We start from the raw sequence: 9,985 nt of genomic DNA on the forward strand, positions 1-9,985 counted from the left end.
CTTAGGGAGAGGAGCTCTTTTGAATTGAAATGAATTGATGTTCATTTTCTTCTCTTCTTGATTCTATCTTTGTTTATCTAAGAGAGACTTTCCAATCTTCACAGATCCAATTCCATTGGAAGAGGAATTGGATCTATTAGAATTCTATGTGTACCTTAAAAAAGGGATAATAGTGATTCATTTTGAAACTCTTCTCTCATAATGATTTTTATTTTTGATTTAGAACTTGGTATGTGACATTTAATCAATCTGAATTGAGATCTTAAGAGTTGTATGGCTTGGGATTAGAATTCATATTTCACCTCTTTTCATGAGCATTGGATTAAGGAATTGACATTTGATCATGTTTAGGGAAATTAAATTACCAAGGAATTGGAATTGAGTTACTTATGATCTGCCAGAGATCTAACATTGCATGAATAAGAGGAAAGAGAAGTTCATTAATTCAGGAAGATTTGACATCTCAAATCCTTAATGATTTAAATTCATAAGCACTTCCTTAATTGTTTCCACTTTCCTTTTATTATAAGTCTTTGATTCAATTATTTCTAGTTTCTTTAATTCCAGTTTGCTTTACTTGCTGTTCAATTGAATGTTGGCAATTCATTGTTCATTACTTTCCAGTTCTTAATTTCTTGCAATTTAAGATTCTGCTCTTTACTCTCCAGCAATTTACTTTTCTTACCATTTACTCTTTTGCAATTACATTATTGCATTTTAAATTCTCAGTTAGTTATTTTTCCACTCTTTAGTTTTCGTCATTTACTTCACTACCAAGTTATCAAGATCTTGATCAAATCTCATCAAATTGATTGTTTAACTAGAATAGCCAATTGATTAAAGTTTCTTGATCTATTAATTTGCATGGGATCGACCTCACTCTTAGTGAATTATTACTTGATTACGACCCAGTGTATTTGTCGGTGGAATTTGTTTATCAAAATCCCTATCAAGGGTAGTCAAAGAAGTTATGCCAAATGCATATCATAGGAACTGCATATTGCATATGTGGAAGAATTAACTAAGATTTAGGGATAAACAAGTGAATTGGTGTGTTTGGGAAGCTGCAAGAAGCGCTACTCCAGTTCAATTCAAGGCTACCATGGATAGGTTGAAAAGTGTGAGTAATGGAGTATGAGAATATATGAGTAAGTTTGATCCTAAGGTATGGTGTAGGGCATTTTTTAGTCACTACCCTAAGAATACTACTGTGACAAATAATGTGTGAGAGTTGGAATGCGATTATAGTGGAGGCTAAGGAGAAGCCGATTCTGACATTGTGTGAGGAGCTAAGGGTCTATATTATGAAAAAAATGGCCACACATAAGAGGATTCTAGGAGAATACAAAGAAAAATTGGCACCAGTGTAGCAAATGAAGTTGGATAAATGGATTAAGTCAAGAAGTCACAAGTGGAATACTCAGTGATGTCGTGACAATGACAAGGTTATGTTTGGAGTCTCCAGAAATTCATACAAGCTTGGGGTTAATCTGAAAAATCACACCTACACCTGTAATATGTGATAGCTCATAGGTTAGGTGTACAATTAGCAAATTATGATTATATATTACGTTTGACTTGTACAGATATGAAATTTCAATTATATGTCCTATTTGCAAATCTATTATAACATTTATATTAGCTATTCTATGGTAGCAACATGTAAGATGGTTTAGATATACTATTTGCATCAGTTATGAAATTTAGATAGTCTATTTTGGATATTCTGTTCTGTAGGTGTATCTTCTGTTCATACTGTTGCAACAATATCAAGAGTGAGAGCAAAATCAGCTGAGAATTTTGTGTCTCCATTCCTCACCATGGAAGCCATAAGGAAGATTTATGATATCTGTATCAACCTTGTAATTAGTGAGGAGTTCTGAGAACCAACTAACCAATTGAAGCCTGATCCACCCAGAATTGTAAGCCCTACTGGTAGACCAACTAAAAGGAGAAAGGAAGCAATTCAACCTCCTACACCAGTCAATGGCCACAAGATTAGAAGGACTTTCAGGTTACCTGTAGCAAATGTAGAGAAAAGGGCACTATGTCAAAACATGAAGGGAACCCCTAAAAATCCTAACTGACATCCATAAAGAAAGAAACAGAAGAAGGTATGTTTGGAAGTTACACTAGTTAATCAAGATAGAAACAAAAATGAGACTACTGCTCCATCTACTGATCCTGCACTAGTGGCTGCTCCTCCAATCCAAGTTAACTAGAATATAGAATAGTACCTATTCAATATTCATCCATGAAATTCTAAGTTAATGGTGACCTACTTCTTTTTAATGTTGCACGGTGGATCCTCTGGTCAGACTCACACCAACCCAAAGTCTTGGAATCTTTCTTCAAAAGAAATTAGGGTTAGAAAAGTAAAATGGCCTTGGTTGTGGTTTTTATTTTTTTTGTGTTTTGGACTATTTTCTTGGTTGTTTATGTTGTGACATGTGATTGGAATTCCATAGTTATCCACTATTTTTTTGCATACTCTTTTTTTGCAAATAGAACAGGCTAAGTCTAAGAAGAATAAGAAAAAGATGCTAAAGAGGCCACATGCCCGACAAGATGGACAGGAGAAAATCCAAAAACACTCAGTCTGCTCTTCCAATGATAAATTCTCCTCTCCATTTCTTTTGGCCTACTGCATTATTGTTCACCTTATTTTATTGTGAACTAACAAAATCTTCTATATATTGTTGCATAGCAATTCCAAAATGAACCTACACCACCAGTCCAGCTAACTTCCGACTTCAAGCCCAAGCAGAGGACCTTTAGGCCACCAGCTCCTCTGAATCCACAACAATCAAACGTCGATGGACCCACTTAGCCTGCACTAACTTAAGCTCCTTCAGACCAGCCTACCACTACACCAAAAAATCCTGAGGCAATCTCCAAAGAAACAGTGGCTGTAGCTAGTGGAGGAACTTCTTCAAGACTATTCAAGTTCATTCCAACACCAAATTTTAGGCCACCCAAGCAAACTTAGTTATTTAGGATGGTCATATCATAAGACATCGCATATTAGTTATTTATTTTTTAGCTGTTTTTGTTTTTCTTTTGTTGGTAATCTTGTGTTTGGGAAACTAGTAATTGGTTTAGACATGTCTTGTAATACATTTTGCACAATGTCAAAAATATGGTTGTTGTGATTGAATTTTGGAAACTTTGTCTGATAGTGTTTGTGAGATACATTGTGGAAACATTTGCCTCATAGGGTTTGTTAGTTACATTTTGGAAGTTTTGCTATTGTGAAATGAGAATATCTCATCTTTGTGTAACTATGCATTGTGATTATGTTTTCTACTTCCTCAAATCAGGATTGTCTGTTTCAATTATGCATAAGTTCTGAAATGTAGATAACAAGGATAAATGAATACACAATGTCTATTATTCCAAGATCATAATTTACTACAATTTCAATATTTAATTTGCCTGCATACTCAATATTTACCCACTTGCAAAACATTAAATTTGCACACAAAAAATCACACTACCAGTATACAGTTGTAACAACACTAAACCCCTTTTCTATTACAATGCCCAACAAAATCAAGCCAAACAATTTTCACTTGCTAAAAGCACCATTGTCCTTCTCAATATTTTTGTATTCAACCAACTTTTTTTTCTATCTCTGCAATCCTTTCTTCTTCTTCTTTATCTCTGCAATCTTTTCTTCCATCTTCTTCGTTGTGTCTGCAACTCTATTTTGTACCACTTCATTAATAGAAAAAGAGGTAATATACTCATTGATAAGCGGATAATTTATACGCTTTTTGGCATTGTTTTTACATAGTTTTTAGTATGATTTAGTTAGTTTTTAGTATATTTTTATTAGTTTTTAAATAAAAATCACATTTCTGGACTTTACTATGAGTTTGTGTATTTTTCTGTGATTTCAAGTATTTTCTGGCTGAAATTGAGGAACTTCAGCAAAAATCATATTCAGAGGTTGAAGAAGGACTGCAGATGCTGTTGGATTCTGACCTTCCTGCACTCAAAGTGGATTTTCTGGAGCTACAGAACTCCAAATGGCACACTCTCAATTGCGTTGGAAAGTAGACATCCAGGGCTTTCCAGAAATATATAATAGTCCATACTTTGCCCGAGTTTAGACGACGCAAACTGGCATTCAACGCCAGTTCCATGTTGCATTCTGGAGTTAAACGCTAGAAACAGGTTGCAAAGTGGAGTTAAACGCCAGAAACAGGTTACAAACTGGCGTTCAACTCCAAGAGAAGCCTCTACACGTGTAAAGCTCAATGCTCAGCCCAAGCACACACCAAGTGGGCCCCGGAAGTGGATTTCTGCAACATTTACTCATTTCTGTAAACCCTAGTAACTAGTTTAGTATAAATAGGACTTTTTATTATTGTATTCAAAGTCTTGGTGACTCCGGTTCCCCTCTGGGGCCGAGACCAATGAACTCCATTATCACTTATGTATTTTCAACGGTATAGTTTCTACAGACCATAGATTAAGGCGTGGAGCTCTGCTGTTCCTCATGAATTAATACAAAGTACTATTGTTTTTCTATTCAATTCAAGCTTATTCCGATTCTAATATATTTATTCGCACTTCAATATGAATGTGATGATTGTGACAGTCATCATCATTCCCAACCTATGAACACGTGCCTGACAACCACTTCCGTTCTACCTTAGATTGAATGAGTATCTCTGGGATTCCTTAATCAGAATCTTCGTGGTATAAGTTAGAATCCATGGACGGCCATTCTTGAGATCCGGAAAGTCTAAACCTTGTCTGTGGTATCCCGAGTAGGATCTGGGAAGGGATGGCTACGACGAGCTTCAAACTCGCGAGTGCTGGGCGTAGTGACAGACGCAAAAGGATCAATGGATCCTATTCCAGTATGATCGAGAATCGACAGATGATTAGCCATGCAGTGACAGCGCATTGGACCATTTTCACTGAGAGGACAGGATGTAGCCATTGACAACGGTAATGCCTAACATACAGCTTGCCATAGAAAGGAGTATGAATGATTGGATGAAGACAATAGGAAAGCAGAGGTTCAGGAGGAACGAACGCATCTCTATACCCTTATCTGAAATTCTCACCAATGAACTACATAAGTATCACTATCTTTATTTTACATTTTATTTATCTTTTAATTATTAAATATCTATAATCAATTGAATCCGCCTGATTGAGATTTACAAGGTGACCATAGCTTGCTTCAAGCCGACAATCTCCGTGAGATCGACCCTTACTCACGTAAGGTTTATTACTTGGACGACCCAATGCACTTGCTGGTTAGTTGTGCGAAGTTGTGACAAAGAACTAAGATCATGAACGTGCGTATTAAGTTTTTAGCACCGTTACCAAGGAATGGAACCGTCACAATTTCTGCGCACCAAGTTTTTGGCGCCGTTGCCGGGGATTGTTCGAGTTTGGACAACTGACGGTTCATCTTGTTGCTCAGATTAGGTAATTTTATTTTATTTTTAAGCTCTTTTATATCTTATTTTCGAAAAATTCAAAAAAAAATTTCTTCTTTTTCGTTTTTCCCAAAATAATTTTCGAAAAAACCAAAAAAAAAAATTCTAATAAAATCATAAAACCAAAAAATAATTTTGTGTTTCTTGTTTGAGTCTTGTGTCAAAATTGTAAGTTTGGTGTCAATTGAATGCTTTTATAAATTTCTCTAATTTTCGAAAAACTCATGCATAGTGTTCTTCATGATCTTCAAGTTGTTCTTGATGATTTTCCTTATTTGATTTTTGCATTTTTATGTTTTGTGTCTTTTCTTGTTTTTCATATGCATTTTCAATTTGTTAGTGTCTAAAAATTAGAAATTTCTAAGTTTGGTGTCTTGCATGTTTTCTTTTCTTAAAATTTTCAAAAATAAGTCTTGATGTTCATCTTGACATTCAAAGTGTTCTTGGTGTTCATCTTGACATTCATAGTGTTCTTGCATGCATCATTTGTTTTGATTCATAATTTTCATACATTGAGTCTTTTTGATGTTTTTCTCTTTCCTCATTAAAAATTCAAAAATCAAAAAAAAAATATCTTTCCTTTTTTCTCTCATAAATTTTTGAAAATTTGAGTTGACTTTTTCAAAACTTTTTAAAATTTAGTTGTTTCTTATGAGTCAAGTCAAAATTTCAATTTAAAAATTTTATCTTTTTCAAATCTTTTTCAAAAGTCAAATCTTTTTCATTTTTCTTTTATGATTTTCGAAAATTTCAAATTGATTTTCAAAAATCTTTTTCTTATTTTGTTTCATATTTTCGAAATTAATGCTAACAATTAATGTTATTGATTCAAAAATTTTAAGTTTGTTACTTGCCTCTTAAGAAAGGTTCAATCTTTAAATTTTAAATCACATCTTTTTGTTTCTTGCTAGTCAAGTAATCAACTTTAATTTTCAAAATCAAATCTTTTTTTTAAATTACTTTTTCAAATCTTTTTCAAAATAAGTTTCAATCACATCTTTTCAAAATCAATTTCAAAATCTTTTCTAACTTCTTTTCTAACCTCTTATCTTTTCAAAAATTGATTTTCAAATCTTTTTCAAACTAATCCTATCTTTTTGTTTGATTCTTATCTTTTTTCAAAACTACCTAACTAATTCTCTCTCTCTCTCTAATTTTCGAAAATCACCTTCCCCTTTTTTCTAAAATTTCCTTTTTAATTAACTATTAGTTTTAAATTTAATTTAATTTGATTTAATTTTCCTTGCTTAAATTTTGAATTTTTAATTTCAATTTTTAATTTTTAATTTAAAAACAAAAATACTTTTATTTTATTTTATCTAATTTTCGAAAATTCTTCTCCCTCACCACCTTCTATTTATTTATTCATCTACTAACATCCCATTTTCACCCAAGAATTCGAACCTACTCCTCACCCTTGTGTTTGGATTCTCCTTCTTCTATTTATATCTTCATCTACTCACATAAAGGAATCTCTATACTGTGACATAGAGGATTCCATATTTTCTTTTCTGTTTTCTTCTTTTCCATATGAGCAGGAACAAGGATAAGAACATTCTTATTGAGGCTGATCCTGAACCTGAAAGGACTTTGAAGAGGAAGCTAAGGGAAGCTAAAGCACAACTCTCTGGAGAAAATCTGACAGAAATTTTTGAAAAAGAAGGAGGCATGGCCGAAAATAATAACAATGCAAGGAAGATGCTTGGTGACTTTACTGCACCTAATTCCAATTTACATGGAAGAAGCATCTCAATCCCTGCTATTGGAGCAAACAATTTTGAGCTGAAACCTCAACTATTTTCTCTGATTCAACAGAATTGCAAGTTTTATGGACTTCCATCCGAAGATCCCTTTCAGTTCTTAACTGAATTCTTGCAGATCTGTGATACTGTTAAGACCAATGGGGTTTATCCCGAGGTCTACAGGCTTATGCTTTTCCCATTTGCTGTAAGAGACAGAGCTAGAATATGGTTGGACTCTCAACTTAAAGACAGCCTGAACTCTTAGGATAAGCTGGTCACGGCTTTCTTAGCCAAGTTCTTTCCTCCTCAAAAGCTTAGCAAGCTTAGAGTGGATGTTTAAACCTTCAGACAAAAGAAAGGTGAATCCCTCTATGAAGCTTGGGAGAGATACAAGGAACTGACCAAAAAGTGTCCTTCTGACATGCTTTCAGAATGGACCGTCCTGGATATATTCTATGATGGTCTGTCTGAATTATCAAAGATGTCATTGGACCATTCTGCAGGTGGATCCGTTCACCTAAAGAAAACGCCTGCAGAAGCTCAAGAACTCATTGACATGGTTGCAAATAACCAGTTCATGTACACTTCTAAAAGGAATCCTGTGAGTAATGAGACGCCTCAGAGGAAGGAAGTTCTTGAAATTGATACTCTGAATGCCATATTGGCTCAGAATAAAATATTGACTCAGCAAGTCAATATGATCTCTCAGAGTCTGAATGGATTGAAGGAATCATCCAACAGTACTAAAGAGGCATCTTCTGAAGAAGAAGCTTATGATCCTGAGAACCCTGCAATAGCAGAGGTGACTTACATGGGTGAACCCTATGGAAACACCTATAATCCCTGATGGAGAAATTATCCAAATTTCTCATGGAAGGATCAACAAAAGCCTCAACAAGGCTTTAATAATGGTGGAAGAAACAGGCTTAGCAATAACAAGCCTTTTCCATTATCCACTCAGCAACAGACAGAGAATTCTGAGCAGAATCCATCTAGCTTAGCAAATATAGTCTCTGATCTATCTAAAGCCACTGTGAGTTTCATGAATGAAACAAGGTCCTCCATTAGAAATTTGGAGGCACAAGTGGGCCAGTTGAGTAAAAGAGTCACTGAAACCCCTCCTAGTACTCTCCCAAGCAATACAGAAGAGAATCCAAAAAGAGAGTGCAAGGCCATAACCTTACTTGGTGTGGCCGAACCCAGAGAGGAGGAGAAGGACGTGAATCCTAGTGAGGAAGACCTCCTGGGACGTCCAGTGACCAATAAGGAGTATCCCTTTGAGGAACCAAAGGAATCTGAGGCTCATCTAGAGACCATATAGATTCCATTGAACCTCCTTCTGCCCTTCATGAGCTCTGATGAGTATTCTTCCTCTGAAGAGGATAAAGACATTACTGAAGAGCAAGTTGCTAAATACCTTGGTGCAATCATGAAGCTGAATGCCAAACTATTTGGTAATGAGACTTGGGAAGATGAACCTCCCTTGCTCACCAATGAACTAAATGCATTGGATAGGCAGAAATTACCTCAAAAGAAACAGGATCCAGGCAAATTCTTAATACCCTGTACCATAGGCACCATGACCTTTGAAAAGGCTCTGTGTGACCTGGGGTCAGGAATAAACTTAATGCCACTCTCTATAATGGAGAAACTAGGGATCTTTGAGGTGCAAGCTGCAAGAATCTCATTAGAGATGGCAGACAACTCAAGAAAACAGGCTTATGGACAAGTAGAGGACGTGTTAGTAAAGGTTAAAGGCCTTTACATCCTTGCTGATTTCATAATCCTATAGACTCGGAAGGAAGAGGATGAATCTATCATCCTTGGAAGACCCTTCCTAGCCACAGCAAGAGCTGTGATTGATGTGGATAGAGGAGAGTTAGTCCTTCAACTGAATGAGGACAACCTTGTATTTAAGACTCAAGGATCTCCTTCCGTAACCATAGAGAGGAAGCATGAAAAGCTTCTCTCACTGCAGAGTCAACCAAAGCCCCCACAGTCAAACTCTAAGTTTGGTGTTGGGAGGTTCCAACCTTGCTCTGGTTATCTGTGAGGCTCCATGAGAGCTCACTATCAAGCTATTGACATTAAAGAAGCGCTTGTTGGGAGGCAACCCAATGTTATTTAATCATATTTATTTTATTTTCTTTTTGTTATTTCGTGTTTTATTAGGTTAATGATCATGTGAAGTCACAAAAACTACTGAAAAATCAAAAACATAATGAAAAACAGCATTGAAAATAGCACACCTTGAAGGAGTACAGTCTGGCATTTAAACGCCAGAAATAAGCATCTGTCTGGCGTTTAACGCCAGAAACAGGCACCAAGATGGCGTTTAACGCCAGAAACAAGCATCTTCCTGGCGTTAAACGCCAGAAACAAGCTATATTTGGGCGTTTAACGCCAGAAACAGGCAGCAGTCTGGCGTTAAACGCCAGGATTGCACAGCAAGGGTGTTTTACACGCCTAATTGGAGCAGGGATGTTAAGTCCTTGACCCCACTTGATCTGTGGACCCCACAGGATCCCCACTTTTTCTTCTCTCTTCTTCACACCTTTTCATAACTCTCTTCCCCAAATACCCTTCACCAATCACCTCAATCACTCTTTCCCATCACCTCTTCACCACTCACATCCATCCTCTCTTCCCCACAAACCCCACCTACCTTCAAAATTCAAACTATTTTCCCTCCCAAACCCAACCCTAATGGCCGAACCCTAACCCTCCCCACTCTCCTATGTAAACCCCTCATTCCTTCTTCATTTTCACACAACACAACCC

General features: G+C 36.0%; 1 non-coding gene across 1 annotated transcript; it reads right to left on the reverse strand.

Annotated features, from left to right (window-relative positions):
- Positions 1 to 7,523: 7,523 nt before the first annotated feature.
- LOC112781251 (small nucleolar RNA R71) lies at positions 7,524 to 7,631 on the reverse strand. Its single transcript, XR_003192038.1, has one exon. It is a non-coding gene; the product is annotated as a small nucleolar RNA R71 (small nucleolar RNA).
- Positions 7,632 to 9,985: the final 2,354 nt, after the last annotated feature.

Source organism: Arachis hypogaea, chromosome 19 (genome assembly GCF_003086295.3).
Source record: "Arachis hypogaea cultivar Tifrunner chromosome 19, arahy.Tifrunner.gnm2.J5K5, whole genome shotgun sequence".
In the NCBI taxonomy this organism is placed as follows: Eukaryota; Viridiplantae; Streptophyta; class Magnoliopsida; order Fabales; family Fabaceae; genus Arachis; species Arachis hypogaea.